Source organism: Ovis canadensis, chromosome 3 (assembly GCF_042477335.2).
Source record: "Ovis canadensis isolate MfBH-ARS-UI-01 breed Bighorn chromosome 3, ARS-UI_OviCan_v2, whole genome shotgun sequence".
NCBI lineage: Eukaryota > Metazoa > Chordata > Mammalia > Artiodactyla > Bovidae > Ovis > Ovis canadensis.
This window is the reverse complement of record NC_091247.1, coordinates 174,939,477-174,965,921: the sequence shown is the minus strand read 5'-3', so window position 1 is coordinate 174,965,921 and position 26,445 is coordinate 174,939,477. Positions and strand designations below refer to the sequence as shown.

Sequence of the window (26,445 nt, the reverse complement as noted above, 5' to 3'; positions counted from 1 at the left end):
CACATTCATCAGAACTGATTCAAATGTATTCTTTTTAATGGCTGAGTAATACTCCATTGTGTATATGTACCACAGCTTTCTTATCCATTTATCTGCTGATGGACATCTAGGTTGTTTCCATGTCCTGGCTATTATAAACAGTGCTGCTGTAAGAATCGAATCGCCAGTCTGTGTCCAATGCAGGATACAGCATGCTTGGGGCTGGTGCATGGGGATGACCCAGAGAGATGTTATGGGGAGGGAGGTGGGAGGGGGGTTCATGTTTGGGAATGCATGTACACCCGTGGTGGATTCATGTCAATGTATGGCAAAACCAATACAGTATTGTAAAGTAAAATAAAGTAAAAATAAAAATTAAAAAAAAAAACCACACATTCATATTCCTGCCCCCCCTCTTTTTTCCATAGATGTTTTTTGAGCACCTAATTGCTAAATTATTGGAATTAGCAAAATGGTAGAAAGTGATGTGAGGGAAAGGGTCATTTGGTGGAGAATCTTCCAAGACCAGCAGAGGAATTTGGATCTGACATTTCATGCCAAGGAAATATTGCTTTCTTCAGCTAGACAGTGACAGCAAAATTTCCATATGTTATTTAGTTAAAGTCAGTGGAACAAACTTTAATGGTATGCTTTTGTATATTTCATGCTTATCTTTAAGAAGACTAAACACAAATTAGGAAATGCTAGACCAATTGTTTTAGCTAAGCAATAGAAATTCAATATTGTCCTGCACTGGGCAGCACAGTCTGATATTTTTATTTGATTATATTATATAAGTCAAATATTGTTGTTACAGGTTTATATAATTCACTTAACTATAATTTTAAGAGTTATTTGCAGCATAAGAAAACATCAGAGAAAGGCATAAAAGCAGAGCTCAAAAACAAAACCAACTCTCGTATAAACATTTTTTGAAATTCCTTATTTGTTTTACATGAAGTAAAACTATAGTAAGTACAGCATAACCTCTTTACCTTCTACCTTTAAAGACTACTTCTCTGGAATGTATTAATAATTCTGAGATATATGTTAAGTGAAAAAGAAAAAAGTGCTTGATAGTTTGGAATATTTGAACAGTCTATTTCCAACAGATATTTTTTTAATATACATAGAACTTGGGAATAATTCATTACTCAGTAACACTTAGTTCAATTCACTAAACATTTAAGGCTGAAATGTTAGTATGATGAACATGAAAGGCTCTTTGCCACTCAGTAGAGTACTAGTATTCTGTCTCCTCCGGATACTCTTTCAGAGTCACCCACTACCTCATATAAAGCCTTAACAGGTTAGAAAAGAGCATCCCACCTTGGATAGATTCAGCCCCCAGACAGAACTATTGCTTGGTTATAGTGTTCAGGCTAGAATTTCAGTCTCCAAATGCTTCCTGGGCCTGGCATCTCACAATCATACATAGCACCTCTGGGTGTTCACTTTAGTTCCCATGTTCTTCCTGGGTTTTTGATGCTATTGTTGTTCATTTATAAAATCATGGTCATTTCTCTGGGCAGAAAAACTTCTTAAGATTAGAGCTTTTATTTTATATCAAAAGAAAATAAAAAACAGAATGAATGACTGAACAGTAACATGCATTTTTTTTCATGTGTTAACTCATATAATCCTCAAAAGAGTCCTTTGATGTAGGTTTTATTATATTAAATCACTAAGATTTAGAAAATAATGTTTAGTGGTTGGGTGATTTGCTTAAAGTTAAAAAGCTAAATGGCAAAAGAACAAACTTAGATGCAAGAATGGACGCCTTAGGTTTAGTTCTGACATCAAACAGCAAGCAACCTTTAATAGCCCACTTATTCCTTTGCCTCGAAACAGTAAGTCATCTGAACAACCAAAGCTCATCCAACCCCATAAGGTGCCCACCAAGGAACACAGAGAGCTGGCTCGAAGTGGTTATTTGAATAATTTAAGGGAGTATTTTCTGTATTTTGTTTCCCTTTGGGGTTTCTATGTCCTAAAGGGAAAAATTCAAGAAGTAAAATGAAGGAAAAGTTCTGAGCTTACTTTATCCCTTATGAAATAAAGGAATCAATAAATGTTGGTTGAATGTTGAATATATTTGCTATACTCAGAAGTTAGGTATGTGCTACAACACTTTAACCTGGGAGATAGAAAAGAAAAGCAAGAAGTCTTCTTGTTTTTCTGATATAGAAATAGGGCTAGCCGATGAGTGCCTTAAAGGAACCTATTTTTGTGCTTTCAAAAAGAAAGGATCAAGTAATTAAAATGTCTTATGCAATTAAGAGTATTTTAGGAGTATATCAATAGTTCTATGAATTACAGTAATTTTCTTTCTCACTTCCAGTAAGTTTACCCAATGATAAATGTAGCCACATAACCAAAGAGACAGATAATTTACCTATGGCTCAGAGGAGAGCTACAAGAATAGTCAAATAACTAGAAATTGTTTTGCAGAGGAAGGGATAAAATAGCAGGCTTTTTATCCTGAGGAAGGACTTTTGAAAAAGCATTTTTGAAAACTGGACAGAAAATAAATACAATTGAAAAAAAAAATCTGATCTAATTCTTCTATGTGTCATATGGAATCCTAGGAAGAATCATTGCAATAATTATCCAAAGTAACATTCAATGTAGCAAAAGAGATGTTTGGTCCTAAATGTAAATGTGTTTAACTGTAGAATGCCCAAATTAACAGGTCAAAGGAAAAGTATTAATATGTGTGCACTTTCTAACAGTAAAAAAATAGGCTAGTTTGTAAATACTGTATTCTTCAATGAAGAAAACAAAGATCAAGAATAAAATGTTGGATAGTCTTATCAACCAGGTCACCTTTAAAGACTGCTTTTCAGGATAGCAAAAATGTGCAACAATTAAACTTGACACATGTAACTAAAACATTCATTGTTATACTAGCCGCAGTACTTTTATTAATAGAGTTCACAATTCAAAGCACAACAAAGAATTATATATTAGTATTGGTGGGAATACCAAATATTATCTCACAACTGCCACAATGTATTTGTTCTTATCTGACACAATCTGCACAGATCCAGGCTTGCTGTATTTGATACAATTCAGTTCTTTCATCAATGAGCTTCTTTCATGATGTGCTGTTCCTGAATCTGACTGGAGACAGATTTTGGTAGATACTGGTGATGAGAGATACGTTTTATGTGAGGATGATGTTGAAGTTTCTCCTTTAACTTCTGGTTATAATCTGTGGCTGCTTTCTCTCATAATGTAAGCACCTAACTTTTCAGAAGCATTAGCTTTCCACAGATGAATGTCCATTTCATCAGATCCACACATAATGTACTTGCTGTCAGAAGTCCATTTCACACAGATAACGTGTTGCATTCTCTTTGTGTGATAGACTTCCTTGCTTCTGCTTTTGTCCACAGGAAAGATTCGAATAGATTTGTCAAAGCTAGCAGACACAAACTCTTTCCCAGTGGGTGAGTAACCCACATCGAGTACTGCAGACACATGATGCATATGTACCTTTATAAGAACGTGCAGCGCATGCATATAAAAAGTATGTAAGTTATAATCTTTGCTGCAGTAAAAACAAAAGCTTCCGCAGGGTTCCAGCAAATTGTATTTGTTCTCATATCTAAGATGACCTTTTTCAGAGGAGTAGCTTGCCTCGTATCATACAGTGCTATATTCCTGTCAGAAGAACAACTTCCCAAGAGAAATGTCTCAATTGGGTTAAATTTAACACTGCTTATACTGTCAAATCCTCAAGTCATTGAACATATAGGACTGGTTCTTTGTTCATCCCAAATGTCTATTTGCTGTCCACATGTGGAAAAACAGATTTTTCCAGTGATGATCAGTCCCTGTATATGCTGTCTTTCCTAGTATTGTAGGCAATGGTTCCTCTTCTTCTCCATAGCTTCGTCCATCCATTTTCCATTGTTTGGCAGTTTTGTCATCATCAACAGTAAAAAATCAAAGTCCCACAAAAGTGAGTACATATTCCTCGTACAAAAAGACCTTTATGTGCTTGTATTGTATGAATACATTTTCATTTAGCGAACTTCCAAATTTTAACCTATCTCCATCACATGCCCCAGAAAGGACATTAGCCAGACTCTCTGGATGCTTTGCCCAGCAACTGACTCCATTTCAGTGATCATCCAGGGAAGCAAGGAATGGTTTTGCAAATACCTGTTCCAGTTTGGTAGCATTTAAAGCTCTTACATATTCCTGCTGCTGCTGCTGCTGCTGCTGCTGCTGCTGCTGCTGCTGCTGCTGCTGCGTCATTTCAGTCGTGTCCGGCTCTGTGCGACCCCATAGACAGCAGCCCACCAGGCTCCCCTGTCCTTGGGATTCTCCAGGCAAGAACACTGGAGTGGGTTGCCATTTCCTTCTCCAATGCATGAAAGTGAAAAGTGAAAGTGAAGTTGCTCAGTGGTGTCCAACCCTCAACGACCCCATGGACTTCAGCCTTCCAGTCTCTACCGTCCATGGGATTTTCCAGGCAAGAGTACTGGAGTGGGGTGCCATTTCCTTCTCTGCTTACATATTCCTGTGGGATCTCAAAATGATGTAAAGTAGGCTCATGGTTTCTTGGTACTCTCTGTAAGTCCAACTTGATTTCACAGATGTAGTTGTCTGGGTTCATGCTCAGAATCTTTACTTGTATCTTGCTGCTAATTGTCTCCTAATCTCATGAGCTTTCATCTCTAGGTCCCGTTGCCAGGGCCTCCTCCACCAGCACATGCCACTTCTCCCAAGTTCCTTCTTTCATTAATTTCTAATTTTATTATTTTTGGTCACAGAATATATTTTGTATGACTTCATTCCTTTCAAATTTATTTGTACTTATTTTGTGGTCTAACATACTGTTTATTCTGGAGAATGTTCCATGTTCACATAAGAATACTGTGCCTTTGGTGGAATGCCCTATAGCTAGATGTCTGTTAGATCTAGTTGGTGCTGTTCAAGTCTTCTTTTTGCTTCTTGATCTTCTGACTAATTGTTCTATTCATTATTAAAAGTGGAATACTCAATGCACTGACTGTTATTGTTGGATTGTGTATTTTCCCCTTCAATTCTGTCAGTTTTTGTCTCACGTGTTTTAGGACTCTCTTAAGTGCATGTGTGTTTATATGTTTTCTTCTCCTAATGGATTGACCATTTTAGCTTTATAAATATATAAAATGTTCTATTTTAAATCTCTAGTAACAATTTCTGTCTTAAAGCTTCTTTCGTTCAGTGTTAGCATAGTCACTTTCTATTTCTTTGGGTTATTGTTCTTATGGTATATCTTTTTCTATCTTTTTACATTAAATCTATTAGTGCCCTAGAAGATAAAGCATGTCTCTTATAGATGCTATGTAACTGGATCATTAAAAAACAAACAAAAAAACCTATCCTGCCAATATTGCCTTTGGTTTGGAGTGTTGTGTACACTTACAATTAATATAATTATCAATAAGGTAGGACTTAATCTCCTTAATAAAATGGAAGCATTTTATTATTTGTTTTCTGTGTATTATATACTTTCTCTTCTCTTTCCTTTTCTCATTTATTTATTTATTTTTTTAAATAGTTTTTCTCCTGTAATTGAGATCTAATCTTTTTTTTCTCAGTATTTCCTTTTTTTTTTTTAGTTTTTTATTTTTTAAATTTTAAAATCTTTAATTCTTACATGCATTCCCAAACATGAACCCCCCTCTCCCCTCCCTCCCCATAACATCTCTCTGGGTCATCCCCACGCACCAGCCCCAAGCATGCTGCATCCTGCGTCAGACATAGACTGGCGATTCAATTCTTACATGATAGTATACATGTTAGAATTCCCATTCTCCCAAATCATCCCACCCTCTCCCTCTCCCTCTGAGTCCAAAAGTCCGTTATACACATCTGTGTCTCTTTCCCTGTCTTGCATACAGGGTCGTCATTGCCATCTTCCTAAATTCCATATATATGTGTTAGTATACTGTATTGGTGTTTTTCTTTCTGGCTTACTTCACTCTGTATAATCGGCTCCAGTTTCATCCATCTCATCAGAACTGATTCAAATGAATTCTTTTTAACGGCTGAGTAATACTCCATTGTGTATATGTACCACAGCTTTCTTATCCATTCATCTGCTGATGGACATCTAGGTTGTTTCCATGTCCTGGCTATTATAAACAGTGCTGTGATGAACATTGGGGTACATGTGTCTCTTTCAATTCTGGTTTCCTCAGTGTGTATGCCCAGCAGTGGGATTGCTGGGTCATAAGGTAGTTCTATTTGCAATTTTTTAAGGAATCTCCACACTGTTCTCCATAGTGGCTGTACTAGTTTGCATTCCCACCAACAATGTAGGAGGGTTCCCTTTTCTCCACACCCTCTCCAGCATTTATTGCTTGCAGACTTTTGGATCACAGCCATTCTGACTGGTGTGAAGTGGTACCTCATTGTGGTTTTGATTTGCATTTCTCTAATAATGAGTGATGTTGAGCATCTTTTCATGTGTTTGTTAGCCATCTGTATGTCTTCTTTGGAGAAATGTCTATTTAGTTCTTTGGCCCATTTTTTGATTGGGTCATTTATTTTTCTGGAATTGAGCTGCAGAAGTTGCTTGTATATTTTTGAGATTAGTTGTTTGTCAGTTGCTTCATTTGCTATTGTTTTCTCCCATTCAGAAGGCTGTCTTTTCACCTTGCTTATATTTTCCTTTGTTGTGCAGAAGCTTTTAATTTTAATTAGATCCCATTTGTTTATTTTTGCTTTTATTTCCAGAATTCTGGGAGGTGGATCATAGAGGATCCTGCTGTGATTTATGTCTGAGAGTGTTTTGCCTATGTTCTCCTCTAGGAGTTTTATAGTTTCTGATCTTACATTTAGATCTTTAATCCATTTTGAGTTTATTTTTGTGTGCGGTGTTAGGAAGTGGTCTAGTTTCATTCTTTTACAAGTGGTTGACCAGTTTTCCCAGCACCACTTGTTAAAGAGATTGTCTTTACTCCATTGTATATTCTTGCCTCCTTTGTCAAAGATAAGGTGTCCATATGTGTGTGGATTTATCTCTGGGCTTTCTATTTTGTTCCATTGATCTATATGTCTGTCTTTGTGCCAGTACCATACTGTCTTGATGACTGTGGCTTTGTAGTAGAGCCTGAAGTCAGGCAAGTTGATTCTTCCAGTTCCATTCTTCTTTCTCAAGATTGCTTTGGCTATTCGAGGTTTTTTGTATTTCCATACAAATCTTGAAATTATTTGTTCTAGTTCTGTGAAATATGTGGCTGGTAGCTTGATAGGGATTGCATTGAATTTGTAAATTGCTTTGGGTAGTATACTCATTTTCACTATATTGATTCTTCCGATCCATGAACATGGTATATTTCTCCATCTATTAGTGTCCTCTTTGATTTCTTTCATCAGTGTTTTATAGTTTTCTATATATAGGTCTTTAGTTTCTTTAGGTAGATATATTCCTAAGTATTTTATTCTTTTCATTGCACTGGTGAATGGAATTGTTTCCTTAATTTCTTTTTCTACTTTCTCATTATTAGTGTATAGGAATGCAAGGGATTTCTGTGTGTTGATTTTATATCCTGCAACTTTACTATATTCATTGATTAGCTCTAGTAATTTTCTGGTGGAGTCTTTAGGGTTTTCCATATAGAGGATCATGCCATCTGCAAACAGTGAGAGTTTTACTTCTTCTTTTCCAATTTGGATTCCTTTTATTTCTTTTTCTGCTCTGATTGCTGTGGCCAAAACTTCCAGAACTATGTTGAATAGTAGCGGTGAAAGTGGACACCCTTGTCTTGTTCCTGACTTTAGGGGAAATGCTTTCAGTTTTTCACCATTGAGGATAATGTTTGCTGTGGGTTTGTCATAGATAGCTTTTATTATGTTGAGGTATGTTCCTTCTATTCCTGCTTTCTGTAGAGTTTTTATCATAAATGGATGTTGAATTTTGTCAAAGGCCTTCTCTGCATCTATTGAGATAATCATATGGTTTTTATTTTTCAATTTGTTAATGTGGTGAATTACATTGATTGATTTGCGGATATTGAAGAATCCTTGCATCCCTGGGATAAAGCCCACTTGGTCATGGTGTATGATCTTTTTAATGTGTTGTTGGATTCTGATTGCTAGAATTTTGTTGAGGATTTTTGCATCTATGTTCATATCTTTCCTTTGTGTTAAAGAGGACTTCCCTAGTGGCTCAGACGGTAAAGCATTTTTCTACAATGCGAGAGACCTGGGTTCGATCCCTGGGTTGGGAAGATCCCCTGGAGAAGGAAATGGCAATCCACTCCAGTACTATTGCCTGGAAAATCCCATGGACAGAGGAGCCTGGTAGGCTACAGTCTATGGGATAGCAAAGAGTCGGACACGACTGAGCGACTTCACTTCACTTCACTTTGTGTTAAAGGTATATTTTCTAGTTTACCATTTTAATTCCCTTGGAGTTTCTTGCATTATTTCTGTTATTGTTGCTATTTTCTTAGTGGGTCATTATAATTAATCAGTTCAGTTCAGTCACTCAGTTCTGTCTGGCTCTTTGCAACCCCATGAACTGCAGTACACCAGGCCTCCCTGTCCATCACCAACTCCCGGAGCCTACCCAAACTCATGTCCATTGAGTCGATGATGCCATCCAACCATCTTATCCTCTGTTGTCCCCTTCTCCTCCTGTTTTCAATCTTTCCCAGCATCATTGTCTTTTCAGATGATTCAGCTCTGCACATCAGGTGGCCAAAGTATTAGAATTTCAGCTTCAACATCCTTCAGTCCTACCAATGAACACCCAGGACTGATCTCCTTTAGGATGGACTGGTTGGATCTCCTTGCAGTCCAAGGGACTCACAAGAGTCTTCTCCAACAACACAGTTCAAAAGCATCAATTCTTTGGTGCTCAGCTTTCTTTATACTCCTACTCTTACATCCATACATGACTACTGGAAAAACCATAGCCTTGACTAGATGGACCTTTGTTGAGAAAGTAATGTCCCTGCTTTTTAATATGCTGTCTAGTTTGGACATAACTTTCCTTCCAAGGAGTAAGCGTCTTTTAATTTCATGGTTGCAATCACCATCTGCAGTGATTTTAGAATCACCAAAAATAAAGTCAGCCACTGTTTCCACTGTTTCCTCATCTATTTCCCATGAAGTGATGGGACCAGATGCCATGATCTTCATTTTCTGAATGTTGAGCTTTAAGCCAACTTTTTCACTCTCCTCTTTCACCTTCATCAAGAGGCTTTTTAGCTCCTCTTCACTTTCTGCCATAAGGGTGGTGTCATCTGCATATCTGAGGTTATTGATATTTCTCCCAGCAGTCTTGATTCCAGCTTGTGCTTCCTCTAGTCCAGCGTTTCTCATGATGTTCTTTGCATATAAATTAAATAAGCAGGATGACAATATACAGCCTTGACATACTCCTTTTCCTATTTGGAACTAGTCTGTTGTTCCATGTCCAGTTCTAACTGTTGCTTCCTGACCTGCATACTGGTTTCTCAAGAGGCAAGTCAGGTGATCTGGTATTCCCATCTCTTTCAGAATTTTCTACAGTTTATTGTGATCCACACAATCAAAGGCTTTGGCATAGTCAATAAAGTTTTTCTGGAATTCTCTTGCTCTTTTGATGATCCAGCAGATGTTGGCAATTTGATCTCTGGTTTCTCTAACTTTTCTTAATCCACCTTGAACATCTGGAAGTTCATGGTTCATGTGTTGTTGAAGCCTGGCTTGGAGAATTTTGAACATTACTAGCGTGTGAGAGGAATGCAATTGTGAGGTCGTTTGAGCATTCTTTGGCATTACCTTTCTTTGGGATTGGAATGAAAACTGAACTTTTCCAGTCCTGTGGCCCCTGTTGAGTTTTCCAAATTTGCTGACATATTGAGTGCAGCACTTTCACAGCATCCACCTTTAGGATTTGAAATAGCTCAACTGGAATTCCATCACCTCCCCTAGCTTTGTTCATAGTGATGCTTCATAAGGCCTACTTGACTTCAGATTGATGACTTAAAACAATCTATTTTGAATGAATACCAACATAATCTCAATAGTATTCAAAAACTTTGCTCCAGTATTGCTTCATTTCTTATCCCCTTTTGAGTTATTTTCATACAACTCTATATTTCATTACATATTTTTACATTATAAACAATCAACCCACATTTATAGTTATTGTTTTATGCAGTTGTTTTTAAATCAAATATGAGGTGAAAAGAATTAAAAATAATAATACATTCCTATTGTGTTTCGTATTTACCTATGTAGCTACTTTACCTATGCCCTTTATTTCTTCATGTGGACTTGAGTTGCTCTGTAGTGTTCCTCTGTTTTGGGTTGAAAGTCTTTTAGTATTCTGCCAATACAGGAGACATAAGAGATGTGGGTTCAATTCCTGATTTGGGGAGATCTCCTGGAGGAGAGCATGGCAACTCACTTCAGTATTCTTGACGGGAGAATCCCATGGATAGAGGAGCCTGGTGTGCTATGTAGTCCATGGTGTCGCAAAGGGTTGGACGTTACTGAAGCGACCTAGCATGTACATGGACACATTTCTTTCTTTTTTTTTTTTTTAGGACACAGCTACTAGTGCTTCTCTAAATTTTTGTTTATCTGGAAATGTCTTAATTTCTCTTGAGTTTCTGAAGTATAGTTTTGCTGAATATAGAATTCTTGGTAGAAATTTTTTTTCTCCCAGGATTTTGAATGTTTCAACTCATTGGCCCTGGACTCCATGATTTCTGAAAAGTTAGCTATTAATCTTACTGTGGATCCCTTCTACAAGATGAATCATTTTTCTCTAGTTTATGTCTCATGAGTCTGTCTTTGTTATTCAACACTTTGACTATGTGTCTATGTGTAGATCTCTTTAAATTTCTCTTTCATGAAGTTTGTTGAACGTTTTGGATATTTAGATTCATTTTTTTCTTCAAATGTGGATTAAATTCTACACAAATTGCTTTTCATTTTGGTTAATTTCCAGATTTCCCTGAAAATGTATTTTTAACATTTTTTTGTGAATATTCTTGTTGCTTTTATGGTGGAGTAGATTTTCAGAGATATTTATTTCTTCTAGAAGTGCTTCTTGCCTGCCTCTAGAAGAGCCAAAAATTGAGTCATATTTAAATTTAATGTTAAGCTGAACCAATAAGCAGATAAACTCAGATAAAGCAGAGTACTGGCAAGGAGTTTACTGATAGGTGAAATAAAGTAGATAAGATTGGTAAGCTAAAGGCTAAACTAAAAAGTTTTATTCTGAGTAAAACTGTTTGGAAGGTACTCGAGTTCACTGACCATGAGTAATATGAGAATAATGATGTTTGAAGATTATTGTAATGGTTTTATGTAGAGTGAAAAGAAGTGAAGCTGTACAAGAAAGGAGATGAGTTTAGTGGCAGTGCCAATAATGCACATGTGTGATGTCAAGGCATGTCTTAATATGTCTTAACAAGGCAGCTATTGACATAGAAACACAAGGGTAGATCAGTCATAGGATTTGGTGGTGGACTGAATCTGTGGAGGAAGAGAATAAATGAGTTTCAAAAGATATAAATATTGCTGCTCTGCTTCATAAAGATGATGGTAGAGTAATGTTAATGAGGATAATGAAAAAGCAGATGTGTGGCAAATTTTTATTTTGACATCTTATTTAGCTAAGTTTCTTCTTAAACTTCTTGTACCAGGCATGTGATCATAAAAAGTAAATTAATAGTTGTGTTGTATTTTAAAAACAGGGTCTAATACCATCAAAAGCTAAATAGTATTATGAGGCTTCCTAAATCACATTAATTTAGAAAAAAGAGAAGAAAAGGAAAGTTGTTTTTTTTTTTTTTAATTCTAAAGATATTCCAAGATGTTTATTGTGTTAACTTACTTTTCTAACATGTGATTCTCTGGCAAAGCAGATGTAAACAATCTACTGTTTTGTTAGTACAAGAAAAATGAGATTTAATTACTGTGTGTAGAAATGATAGGTTCATAGCCTTGAATGTGTATTAATAGAATGTTTTAATAATGTATCTTTTATAAGTGAAAGAGTCTTGGGTTCAAATTTCTCACTTCTTAGAACACAATGCTTTTTTTTTTGGTCAGCATGTGGATTCATTATTGTTTTTCAAATGATTTTCCTCTTTTATTTTCCCGTAGCCCTTGAGGAGAAAAAGGCAATAAAAATGAAATGACTATCAATGAGATGATTGCTTTAATCTCTGTAATTGAGAAATGTCCATTCCTGTGTGGGATCAAAGTCAGATTTCTGAACTCTTCCCTAACCTACAAACGTTTTTCATTGTTCACTTCTGTATGTACGTCTAATAAGGGAGATAGTAGTACATATTCTCATGTTGCCCTTGTACTATAGTCTTCTTCAATAATATTTTAAATAATTGTGTTATTCATCAGTGTTTATGTTCTTCCAGATTTTTCAAGACATTAAATTACAGGGACTTCCCTGGTGATCCAGTGGTTAAGACTCTATGCTTCCAACAAAAGGGTCTCCTTGGGGAGGCATTGGAATCCTTAAGAAGTAGAACAGCTATTATAAAATTCATATTTTTATTTGACAAATATTTACTGGATGATTACTGTTGTCCTCTAATAAGGCTATAGTCTTGAGCTATAACACCTAATTTTAGGGATGATATGAAGCTATAGAGGACTTCCCTGCTGGCTCAGACAGTAAAGCATCTGTCTACAATGCGGGAGACCTGGGTTCAATCCCTGGGTTGGGAAGATCCCCTGGAGAAGGAAATGGCAATCCACTCCAGTACTATTGCCTGGAAAAGGGGGTTTCCTTGGTGGCTTAGTGGTAAAGGATCTGCCTGCCAAAGCAGGAGATGTGGGTTTGATCTCTCAGTCAGGAAGATTCCCTGGAGAAGGAAATGGCAACTCACTCTAGTATTATTGCCTGGAAAATCCCATGGACAGAGGAGCCTGGTGGGCTACAGTCCAAGGGGTCACAAAGAGTCAGACATGACATAGTGACTAAACAACAACAACATGAAGATATAGATTGCAAACTTGACCACTCTATGGGGGTGCTATAAAGTGCCTACAATTTCATACAGGCACAAAGCTTGTCTGTGACTGACAGGCTGGCTAAGTTGCTTCAGTCATGTCCAACTCTTTGTGACCCTCTGGACTATAGCCCCCCAAGGTCCTCTGTACATGGGGATTTTCCAGGCAAGAATACTGGAGTGGGTTGCCATGCCCTTCTCCAGGGGATCTTCCTGACCCACAGATTGAACTCATATCTCTTAGTCTCCTGCATTGACAGGTGGATTCTTTATCACTAGCACCACCTGAGAAGCTTGTTTGTAGATTATATAAATCATGGGTCCTATATATCCATATCCATTTTTATCATTTTCAAATGTATATATTTTGCTATGATTAATAAAGTAGAAATTTATTGTCACTCTTTGCTCATGTATTTGTTTCAAACAACAACAAATTCTAAAAGTATAACTTATCTACTGGAGTTGGGCAGAGAATGCAGGATTCTTTTTCTGTGCTTCATCTTTCCATGTGGAGAGACACTGATCAGTTTAACTGGGTTTCTCTCTGCTCCTACTCATTCCTCAAGAGAGTTAATGTGATATGTAAATTTGGGAACAGGAAATGAGCATTGTCCTTTTGATCTTCTCATCTGCAAAGAGTATGTGTAGTTGAGCTTAGTAGTAAGGATCCTATCTGTCCAGGCTTGGGAGACCTGAGGCTAAGTCTGTCTAATTCTGGGATGTACTAGTAAAAAGCCTATATTGCTTTGTACCTAAGCCATGTTCTCTAGTATCTTCTCTGTTGCTCACCAGTGTTGACATTTTAATCCATTTGCCTGAGTTTTTATCCATGGTTTGGCTAACTGCAGGCTCTGAGCCAAATCTGACCCACGCAGGCCAAATCTGGCAAGGCTCCTCTGTTTACATCTTTACATGTGTGTGTCTCTGTATTGCTACAACAGCAGCTTTGAATGGTTGCAACAGAAATCATATGGCCTGAAAAGCTAAAATATTTATTCTCTGGCCCTTTGCAGAAAAGATTTGTCAACCCCTAGACTCCTATCTATAATTTGGGCAGAGGATGAAGATGTTATTTATTACACTCCCAAAATTTCTAAATTAATTCTGATATTACAATATAGGAATTTATAAAAATTTTTCCTTTGAAAAACATGCTTTATCATTCAAAATGGTAGAAACCCTTTGTATAAAAACGGAATGGACTTAGAGATGAGAGACTGCTATTTAAGTAACAGAAGGATGAGTTGATGAAGTTTGGACCAGTTTGGTGATTATAAAAATAGAAAAATAATACTGGGTTTAGGAGTTATTATGCAATGCAAGTTTTATAAAAATTGATGACTGCTTCTTTATGATAACAGTAAGCATGACAGAACAGGGGAAAGAATAATGTCTCCAAGAGTTTGAACCTAGGTGACTGGATGAATGTCCTAGGAGCAGTATGTAATGTATTTTCTTATTTTGACTGCCTTGCCTTTGACCCTGTAAGTCACACATTCACTAACATCAGGAATAAAGACCCAAAAACTAGTTATAGTAGTCACCCCAGACTCTTCACTATTACCAGACCTATCAAACTGGACATATGACTATGTAACTTTAACATCAGTCTAGCAGTTTGTTCTTATAAACTTGGTGATGCCCTTTGTGTTCTCATTAAGTCTCAGTTATTTTTCTAATAGGTTTGTCTCCTTGCTCTCTATACCTAGTTATGAATACTTTTACGTATGTATTGGATTGGCCAAAAAGTTACTTTGCTTTTTAAGAAAACATAAAAAACATGTTTTTCATTTTCATCACAAATTTCATTGAACAACATATTCACTGTTACCTTCTGCCATTTTCTGGGCGACTTCATAGTTCCATCTTACACAGATTTTTTTTTTTTCTTTTTGGGCAAAAAACTGTTCCAAGTTCCTTTTTACAGTCTTCCAGGAAATTGAAATTTTTTCCATTAAGACAGTTTTGTAAAGACTGAAATAAATGGAAATTTGAAGGTGTAATGTCTAGCCAACACAGCAGATGAATCAGAACTTCCCAGCTAAGCTGTAACATTTTTTGCCTGGTCATCAGAGAAACATTCAGTCTTGCATTATTCCTGATGGATGCTCGTTGTTGCTGTTCAGTCGCTCAGTCGTGTCCAATTCTTTGCAACCCCATGGACTACACCATGCCAGTCTTCCCTGTCCTTCACCATCTCCCAGAATTTGATCAAACTCATGTCCATTGAGTCAGTGATGCCATCCAACCATCTCATCCTCTGTTTACCCCTTTTCTTCCCACCGTCAATCTTTCCCAGCATCAGGGTCTTTTTTTTTTTTTTTTTTTAATCTTTATTTATTTTTTTATTTTAGTTTTTTATTTTTTAAATTTTAAAATCTTTAATTCTTACATGCATTCCCAAACATGAACCCCCCTCCCACCTCCCTCCCCATAACATCTTTCTGGGTCATCCCCATGCACCAGCCCCAAGCATGCTGCATCCTGCATCAGACATAGACTGGTGATTCAATTCACATGATAGTATACATGTTAGAATGTCATTCTCCCAAATCATCCCACCCTCTCCCTCTCCCTCTGAGTCCAAAAGTCCGTTATACACATCTGTGTCTCTTTCCCTGTCTTGCATACAGGGTCGTCATTGCCATCTTCCTAAATTCCATATATATGTGTTAGTATACTGTATTGGTGTTTTTCTTTCTGGCTTACTTCACTCTGTATAATCGGCTCCAGTTTCATCCATCTCATCAGAACTGATTCAAATGAATTCTTTTTAACTGCTGAGTAATACTCCATTGTGTATATGTACCACAGCTTTCTTATCCATTCATCTGCTGATGGACAAATGAGTCGGTTCTTCGCATCAAGTGCCAAAGTATTAGAGCTTCAGCTTCAGCCTCAGTCCTTCCAATGAATATTCAACTGATTTCCTTTAGGATTGACTGGTTTGACTTCCTTGCAGTCCAAGGGACTCTCAAGTCTTTTCTAACACCACAATTCAAAAGCATTAATTCTTCAGTGCTCAGCCTTCTTTATGGTCCAACTCTAACGTCCATATGTGACTACTGGAAAAATCATAGCTTTGACTTCTCTTCCTGGGGAGGCCTTACAAATATCTGAGAAAATAAGTGAAGCTAAAGGCAAAGGAGAAAAGGAAAGATATACCCATCTGAATACAGAGTTCCAAAAAATAACAAGGAGCTATAAGAAGGCCTTCCTCAGTAATCAGTGCAAAGAAATAGAGGAAAACAAGAAAACAGAAAGACTAGAGGCCTCTTCAAGAAAATTAGAGATCCCAAGGGAACATTTCATGCAAACATGGGAACAATAAAAGACAGAAATGGCAAGGACATAACAGAAGCAGAAGATGTTAAAAAGAGGTGAAAAGAATACACAGAAGAACTATACAAAAAAGATCTTCATGACCCAGATCATCACCATAGTGTGATCACTTACCTAGAGCCAGACATCCTGGAATGTGAAGTCAAGTGGTCCTTAGGAAGCATCACTTTGAACAAAGCTAGTGGAGGTGATGGAATTCCAGTTGTGCTATTTCAAATCCTAAAAGATGATGCTGTGAAAGTACTGCACTATGAGCCAGGAAATTTGGAAAAGTCAGCAGTGGCCACAGGACTAAAAAGGGTCAGTGTTCATTGCAATCCCAAAGAAAGACAATGCCAAAGGATGTTCAAACTACCACACAATTGCATTCATCTCACACACTAGCAAAGTAATGCCCCAAATTATCCAAGCCAGGCTTCAGTAGAACATGAACCATGAACTTCCAGGTCTTCAAGCTGGTTTTAGAAAAGGCAGAGGAACCAGAGATCAAATTGCCAACATCTGCTGGATCATCGAAAAAGCAAGAGAGTTCCAGGAAAACATCTACTTCTGCTTTATTGACTATGCCAAAGCCTTTGACTGAGTGGATCACAACAAACTGTGGAAAATTCTTAAAGAGATCAGAATACCAGACCACTTTACCTGCCTCCTGAGAAATCTGTATGCAGGTCTAGAAGCAACAGTTAGAACCATAATTGGAACAACAGACTGGTTCCAGATTGGGAAAGGAGTATGTCAAGGCTATATATTGTCACCTGCTTACTTAATTTATATGCAGAGTATATCATGCGAAATGCCAGACTAGATAAAGCACAAGCTGGAATCATGATTGCTGGGAGAAATATCAATAACCTCAGATATGCAGATGACACCACCCTTATGGCAGAAAGTGAAGAAGAGCTAAAAAGCCTCTTGATGAAAGTGAAAGAAGAGAGTGAAAAGTTGACTTAAAACTCAACATTCAAAAACCTAAGATCATGGCATCTGGTATCATCACTTCATGGTAAATATATGGGGAAACACTGGAAACAGTGAGAGATTTTATTTTCTTGGCCTCCAAAATCACTGCAGATGGTGACTGCAGCCGTGAAATTAAAAGATGCTTACTCCTTGGAAGGAAAGTTATGACCAACCTCCACAGCATATTAAAAAGCAGAGGCATTACTTTAACAAAGGCCCATCTAGTCAAGGCTATGATTTTTCTAGTAGTCATGTATGTATGTGAGAGTTGGACTATAAAGAAAGCTGAGTGCCAAACAATTGATGCTTTTGAACTGTGGTGTTGGAGAAAACTCTTGAGAGTCCTTTGGACTGCAAGAAGATCCAACTAGTCCATCCTAAAGGAAATCAGTCCTGAATATTCATTGGAAGAATTGATGCTGAAGCTGAAACTCCAATACTTTGACCACCTGATGTGAAGAACTGACTCATTTGAAAAGACCCTGATGCTGGGAAAGATTGAAGGCAGGAGGAGAAGGGGACGACAGAGGATGAGATAGTTAGATGGCATCACTGACTCAATGGACATGAGTTTGAGTAAACTCTGGGAGTTGGTGATGGACAGGGCACCTGGCATGCTGTAGTCTAATGGGTTGCAAAGAGTCAAGACATGACTGAGCGACTGAACTGAGCTGAAAAATTCATAAATTAGCCAGAAAGAGATTTATATCAATTCACACTTCAAATAAGACCCATTTTTCCAAGCCGTCACTAACACTGTGTTATAGCTATAGCAGTTTGATCAGGAAAAGTAGATCATGTGTTACTTTAACTAGCATATATTTAATTATAAATGAGATCAAACATCTTTTTATAGAAGAAATTTCTAGCTATTTATCATGAATTGCACCTATCCTTTGCCGACTTTTCTCCTTATGTTGATGATCTCTTTAATCCCAATCTGTAATTCTCTTTATATAATAAAGATATTAGGTCCTTGTCACACATATCAAAGAATTTTCCCAATTCTGTTATGTTTCTTAATTTTGATTTTGTATTTTAGTGGCTTTATGAAAGTTTCATGTTTGTAGGTACTCAAATCTATCAACCTTTTTCTCTACACCTCTGAATATGTGTCTGATTATAGCTTCTGATCAAAGAACATTCTTATTTTAAGATTATTTTGCAAGTATATTTACTTATTATTTAAATATTTAGCTGTAATTTATTTTATTTAAGTAATGGAGTATTAATACAGTTTTATTAATTATGACTGGCCAGTTATCTTTTTGGCAATTATTATATAATCCATTGTTTTACTACTGATTTGAAATACCATAATGCAATAAATTTTCACAGGCATTGAATCTTTGTTCTTTTAAGTTCTCTTCTCTGTTTTATTGCCTTTCAATTATTGTACCAGAACCATTTATAATTCACTTAAATATCTGATAAATGTTGACCTCCATCCCCTCCATCATTTTTCTCTTTTCAAATTGATACCTAGCTATTGTCAGAGATTTATTTTTCCAAATGCACTTTAGGATCACTTGTCAAGATCCAAAAGGTGTGAGAAGGAAACCATTCCATCAGTTCAGTTCAGTTCAGTTCAGTCGCTCAGTCGTGTCCTACTCTTTGCGACCCCATGAAGCGCATCACGCCAGGCTTCCCTGTCCATCACCATCTCCCGGAGTTCACTCAGACTCATGTCCATCGAGTCAGTGATGCCATCCAGCCATCTCATCCTCTGCCGTCCCCTTCTCCTCCTGCCCCCAATCCCTCCCAGCATCAGAGACTTTTCCAATGAGTCAACTCTTCACATGAGGTGGCCAAAGTACTGGAGTTTCAGCTTTAGCATCATTCCCTCCAAAGAAATCCCAGGGCTGCTCTCCTTCAGAATGGACTGGTTGGATCTCCCCATTCCATACTACTGCATTAGATTTAAGACTTAAATTTACATTAAATTTAAATGAGAGTGAAAGGATCACTATCTTTGAGATATTGAGTCATAAAAAGATGTGTTTTTTCATTGGAGTCCAATTTTAATGTTCCTCTCTCAGTGCTTAATAATTTCTATTGCTTCTCTATGTATGTTACTTTCTGCTAGTGTTACTGTATTAGTTTTTAGGTGTTGCAGTAACTAGTAATCACAAATTTAGCAGCTTAAAAAACCATAATTTGTTATTGTATGTGTCTTAAGTTGCTTCAGTCATGTCTGATGCTGTGTGACTCTATTGACTATAGCCAGCCAGAATCCACAGGATTCTCCAGGCAAGAATACTGGAGTGGGTTGCCATGCCCTCCTCCAAGGGATCTTCCTGACCCAGGGATCTATCCTGCATCTCTTATGTCTCCTGCACTCACAGGCATGTTCTTTACCACTGAAGTGAAGTGAAGTCACTCAGTCATGTCTGACTCTTGGTGACCCTATGGACTGTAGCCTACCAGGCTCCTCTGTCCATGGGATTTTCCAGGCGAGAATACTGGAGTGGGTTGCATTTCCTTCTCCAGAAGCTCTTTCTGACCCAGGAAATGAACCCAGGTCTCCTGCATTATAGGCAGACGTTTTACCGTCTGAGCCACCAGGGAAGTCCTAGAGCCTTAATATTTACATTTCTGGAAGTCTAAAGAATGTCCCCCTGGGCTAAATCCCAGGTTTTGATAGGGCTGCATTCCTTTCTGGAGACTCTAGAGGAGAATCTGTTTTCTTGCCAGTCTGTCTTCTACGAGCTGTGTTCATTCCTTGGCTCATGGCTGCCTTTATACCTTGAAAACCAGCAATGGCCAGCCAAGTCTCTCACATTGCATCAATCCAACACCAACTCTCCTTCCCTCTTTCACGTATAACAAGCATTGTGATACTGGGCCACTTGGATAATCCAGGATGATCTCCCCATCTCAAGATTCTTAACTTAATCACATCTGCAAAGCTCCTTTTGCATGGGACATAATATATTCACAGGTTTTGGGAAAGTTAGGGCATTATTGTCTTACAATGTCTTCATCCTCTTCTCCTACTCAAAGTTTTATTGTCTGATTGTTGCTCATCCTCTTCTCCCACTCAAAGTCTCTTATTTTCTTATTATTGTGTATTTATGTTGTTATCTTCCTCATTGTAAAGTCACTGTAAGTCTGTAGGGGATACTTTTCTTGATAATGCAGGACACATCAGAGCAGTAAAACTGTATCCAATAGCTTTCACCTACTTTGAGTCATTTAGAATTGTGAGTCATCTCTAACTTTGAAAAAGCTATAAGACCGCACTCCTTTGCATTAGTATTACTTTTCCCATTATGAGAAAAATAATTCAGCAAGCAGTGAATACATGCAGGTATCTTGTATCATAGTACCAATATAGTACTTCTATTGTCTTATTTATTAAAGTCTTCAAACTTGTCTAAGTCAAACCACCATCTTCTGTTCTCAAGAGATGACTTGTCTCAATCAAGCTAAATTTAAAGTCAGTGGCAGACAACCTGCTACTTGCCAAGCGAATGCTCACCTTGAGCTGAAACCTGTCTCTTTGTTACCATCTCTCTATCTGCACTCTTTCTGACAATTATAGTGATTCCTCTGTTTTTCAAGTACTTGTGAAATGTGTTTTTACTACCTTTTCTCCTTTAATCGTTCCCCATATTACATGAGTTTGATACTCAGCACTTTCCTTATCCATGTGCAGAGAAAATAGTCCCTGTGGTCTTTGTATCTCCTTGAATGTAGACCCCCGTACCAAGCTGAGTGTACCAGGTGTGGTTTGCTGCAATGTTGGTTAAGCTGCTTCACTTTCCTGTATGTGGTTAAGACAGAGCTGTATTTAGGAGGTAAGTTCACAGAGGTATCTTGTCAAAATTGTCTAGAAAAGCCTCTAGATCACTTTATTTCTGATTAAAAAAAAAAAAACTACACCATTGATATTATTAAGAAATGACTATGCCCATACCTGGATCCCTGATCATTGCTAAGGTTTTTCATAAGTCAGAGGCCAAGTATCCTTCAGCCTTTTTGATGAATAAAATCGTGTACTCCTTTGCAAGAACTTCCCTCAGAGCTCAGTTGGTAAAGAATCACCTGCAATGCAGGAGATCCCAGTTGGGTTCCTGGATTGAGAAGATATGCTGGAGGAGGAATAGGCTACCCACTCCAGTATTCTTGGGCTTCCCTTGTGGCTCAGCTGATAAAGAATCTGCCTGCAATGCAGGAGACCTGAGTTTGATCCCTGGGTTGGGAAGATTGCCTGGAGAAGGGAAAGGCTACCCACTCCTGTATTCTGGCCTGGAGAATCCTGTCAACTGTGTAATCCATGGGGTGGCAAAGAGTCAGACACAACTGAGTGACTTCCACTTTCACCTTCACTCCTTTACAAAGGATGGATCATATAGTTAGCCTGTCTTTTATAAAATTCCTAAACCAGATTATTCCCAATTCTAATTAGCACAGAGGAAGGAAGGACTGTCATAGTGTCTAGTTTAAATATCATATTTGTATTAAATCAGCCAGTGTTACATTATGTCTTTAACTGATACATTACACACTGACTCATACTTTCATCTGTAACTCCTGTTTCTTTTTTCATGGTATTGCTAATCTATATACCCACATCCTGAATTTTTAAAACTCATTTCTTTATTAAACTATAGGACTTCATATTTAATCACTCATAAACTTTGACTTGTTAGACTAGCCCACCCCTCATGATCTTCAACTTTTATAGGAACATAGTGCAAACAGCAAGTGAAAGTATATTACTATTGTTTATTTTTCTTGGGGAGGCATAATATTAACTTATTCGGTGCTCTCAGTATACATATTTTAAAAGAAGCACTATTTGGTCCACACATTACACAACTAACTGTAACAGGTACAATAAAACTGACTAAGTAAGTCTAACCATTAAAGCTGGTCATTCAGGAACTGTGAAGTTAGGCAGTATAGGGCCTTAGAGACATGTTTAGAATTTTGGGACAAACCATTAGTACCTCAGACCTCAGAAAAGGGCTAGCAAAGACCAAGGCAGAGAACACAGTCTTAGGCATGCTACCATTATAAAAATTCAAGCTCAGAAATAAGTCTGGGATTCAGGAACCAGGCATTTGAATAAAGATAGAGGCAAAATATCAAGAAAAAAGCAAAAGCTGCTAACTAAATTGGAGCCAAATTCTGCTAGGTTGGATACAATGGAACCTTGAAAAGTGAGTAACCAACTGTTGGACCTCAATTCTTTAAATCTCTTTGGTTCATTTCCAGGATTTACCATAAAGAGTGCTTTGGCAATAAACGTGTATAGCAAAATCCAAATTTCCCACAGTAAGGAAGAGAGCTTGCAAAGGCTAAGAGGTGGCAGGGTTAGGTACAACCTAACAATGAGCAGTTTCCTCTTTCCTTTAGTTCTGGCAATAAAGATCTTGTCATAGTCCTTTCATCTGTGATGCAATAGTATCAACACTATAGTTACTGATATAAGATCTAGGTTATAGCCCTAAAACTTCCATTAACCAGATGTTAGTTAATATTGGACAGCTAATAATTCCAAGCCTTAGTTTCTGAATGGGGATCATAGTAACACTGGGAGGGCTGTTCAGTTCAGTTTAGTTGCTCAGTTGTGTCCAGGTCTTTGTGACACCATGGACTGCAGCACCCCAGGGTTCCCTGTCCATCACCAACTCCTGGAGTTTACTCAAACTGATGTCCTTGAGTCGGTGATGCCATCCAACAATCTCATCCTCTGTCATCCCCTTTTCTTCCTGTCTTCAGTCTTTCCCAGCATCAGGGTCTTTTCAAATGAGTCAGTTCTTCACATCAGGTGGCCAAAGTATTGGAGTTTCAGCTTCAGCATCAGTCCTTCCAATGAATATTCAGGACTGATTTCCTTTAGGATGAACTGGTTGGATCTCCTTGCAGTACAAGGGACTCTCAAGAGTCTTCTCCAACACCACAGTTTAAAAGCACCCATTCTTCGGCCCATCAAGTCAATGCAATCCCAAAGAAAGGCAATGCCAAACAATGCTCAAACTACCGCACAATTGCACTCATCTCACATGCTAGTAAAGTAATGCTCAAAATTCTCCAAGCCAGGCTTCAATAATATGTGAACCATGAACTTCCAGATGTTCAAGCTGGTTTTAGAAAAGGCAGAGGAACCAGAGATCAAATTGCCAATATCTGCTGGATCATTGAAAAAGCAAGAGAGTTCCAGAAAAACATCTATTTCTGCTTTATTGACTATGACAAAGCCTTTGATTGTGCGGATCACAACAAACTGTGGAAAATTTTAAAAGAGATGGGAATACTAGATCACCTGACCTGCCTCTTGAGAAATCTGTATGCAGGTCAGGAAGCAGCAGTTAGAACTGGACATGGAACAACAGACTGGTTCCAACTAGGAAAAGGAGTATGTCAAGGCTGTATATTGTCACCCTGCCTATTTGACTTATATGCAGAGTACATCATGAAAAATGCTGGGCTGGAAGAAACACAAGCTGGAATCAAGATTGCTGGGAGAAATATCAATAACCTCAGATTTTCAGATAACACCAACCTTATGGCAGAAAGCAAAGAAGAGCTAAAGAGCCTCTTGATGAAAGTGAAAGAGGAGAGTGAAAAAGTTGGCTAGAAGCTCAACATTCAGAAAACGAAGATCATGGCATCTGGTCCCATCACTTCATGGCAAATAGATGGGGAAACAGTGGCTGACTTTATTTTTTAGGGCTCCAAAATCACTGCAGATAGTGATTGCTGCCATGAACTTAAAAGACACTTACTCCTTGGAAGAAAAGCTATGACCAACCTAGATAGCATATTAAAAAGCAGAGACATTACTTTGCCGACAAAGGTCCATCTAGTCAAGGGTACAGTTTTTCCAGTAGTCATATATGGATGTGAGAGTTGGACTATAAAGAAAGCTGAGCACCAAAAAATTGATGGTTTTGAACTTTGGTGTTGAAGAAGACTCTTGAGGGTGAGCTGTTATGAGAGCTAAATGATAATCATCTGACTAATGAAACGTTATTTACTTTGCAGACTGTAAAAACTTCATAAAGAGTAATTTGCTATTCTTCTTACAGTGGTTTGAATCTGTGATAGTTTTTGAATGATATTATTTCAGATTTGATTAATTCAACAAATGTTTAATAAATGAAGAGAGCTCCTTTGAAGCAAGTTGGAAATGCACATTCTCGCATCCTGCCCTTGACTACTTCCTTAAGAGTAGGGCCTGGCCATGTCTGCTTTAACAATCTCCAAATGACCCTGCCACCTGTGAGAGGTCTATGCTGCATCCCCAGAGATTGTGATGAAGTAGCTGTGGGTGCAGCCATGGCACTGGGATTTTGAAAGCTCCCTGTGACTCTCCTGTTGTCAAGGTCAGCAGACGCCCTTCTGGGTGCAGACTCCTCTCTCGAGCCAGACGCATGCAGTCCAATAGATGCTTCTGCAGCCATAAGAGTGCCGAGTCTGCACGGTCCAACGTGGGAGCCACCATGCAGCCGCTGAACCCCTGAAATGAAAGTAAGGAGCTAAATTCAAATTGTATTTAATTAATTTAAATCTAAACAGTTGCAGGTTGCTGCCATCTAGGACAGTACAGTCCTAAAGCCACAGAAGGTCTCCCTGGTGGCTCAGTGGTAAAGAATCCACCTGCCAATGCAAGAGATGTTGGTTTGATCCCTGGGCTGGAAAGATTCCACTGGAGGATATGGCAACTCACTCCAGTATTCTTGCCTGGGAAATCCCATGGACAGAAGAGCCTGGTGGGCTACAGTCCATAGGTCACAAAAGAGTCGACTCGACTTAGTGACTAAACAACAACAGTTTCAGATTTCATTAATTCAACATATGTTTAGTAAGTGCATACTACATGAAAAAAATGTTTTGTTGTGGTCCCTGGTGGCTCAGATGGTAAAGAATCCTCTTGCAATGTGGGAGACCTGGATCCTATCCCTGGGTTGGGAAGACCCCCTGGAGAACGGAAAGGCTATCCACTCCAGATTTTTGCTTGGAGAATTCCATAGACAGAGGAGCCTGGCAGGCTACACTTTCATTTTTGAGCTTCCCAGGTGGTACTAGTGGTAAAGAACCTGCCTACCAATGCAAAGGATGTAAGAGACAGAGGTTTGATCCCTGGGTCAGGAAGATCCCCTGGAGAAGAGCATGGCAACCCACTTCCTTGCCTGGAGATTCCTACGGACAGAGGAACCTGGCAGGCTACAGTGCATTGGGTTGCAAAGAGTTGGACACAACTGAAGTGACCTGGAACTCAGCACTTGCCTCTATAGTTCTTTAATCTAGTCAAGGAATCAGGCCTTGAAATACTAACGAAATGATAGCTATTTTATGTATTTCTTTTTTAGCATGCATTCATAGAGTCCTACTATGCAGGTGGCACATTTTTAGGTGCTAGACAAGCAGGTCTTTAGTTATTAGCACCATCATCTCACATTAATGGGATTATATTTCTCCTTTAGTTCATTCTTCCAGATCTTGTTATTTTAATGAGTTTACTCTCTGGATAATTAATGCATTGAATGTAATCATTCAGCATAGAAATTCTAAGATATTATGAAAGACCATATTTAAAAAGAATCAATATGTACTACGATTAGAACATTTTATGATTCTTTAATCAGATAAAGTTATGATGAAATGAAATGAATTTATTTTGACCTGACTTTCTATCAGTAACATGGTAGTGTTTGAAAGTGAATTAATTGGGAGAGGAGCAGGGCTAGAGGCAAGGAGACCAGTTTGGAAGTGTTCTAGCAGTTCAAGTAATAAATAATGGGGACCCAGACCAAGGTGGTAGCAGAGGTAGAGAGAAATGAATGTGTTTGAGGTACAGAATTCAATGTTGAATATGGGACTTAGGGAATGACTGGGCATGATGCTGAAGAAGAGTGAGAATGAAGAATTGTCCTCAAGTTGTTTAAGTGACTGGGGTGTGGAAGTACTGTTTATTGATAGGAAGCAAAGGAGAGGCAATTATTTGAGGAGAAATTGACAAAAATGTTTAAAGAAGTTTTTTTGAAAAATAGACATGAGGATAATCATGAATGCTTTGATAAGGATAAATATGCAGAGAGACATATCCTTCCAGATAGTTTAATCAAGGGCTTCCTTGGTGTCTCAGATGGTAAAGAATCTGCCCACAATGCGAGAGACCCGGGTTCCATCCCTGGGTCAGGAAGATCCCCTGGAGAAGGGAATG

At 38.1% G+C, this 26,445-nt stretch overlaps 1 protein-coding gene and 1 pseudogene across 1 annotated transcript in view; one reads left to right on the top strand and one right to left on the bottom strand.

Annotated features, from left to right (window-relative positions):
• ANKS1B (ankyrin repeat and sterile alpha motif domain containing 1B) overlaps nucleotides 1-26,445 on the top strand; it is a 1,178,069-nt gene that overhangs the window by 370,360 nt on the left and 781,264 nt on the right. The window lies entirely within an intron of this gene.
• Nucleotides 2,971-24,723, bottom strand: LOC138435219 (DDB1- and CUL4-associated factor 13-like; annotated as a pseudogene).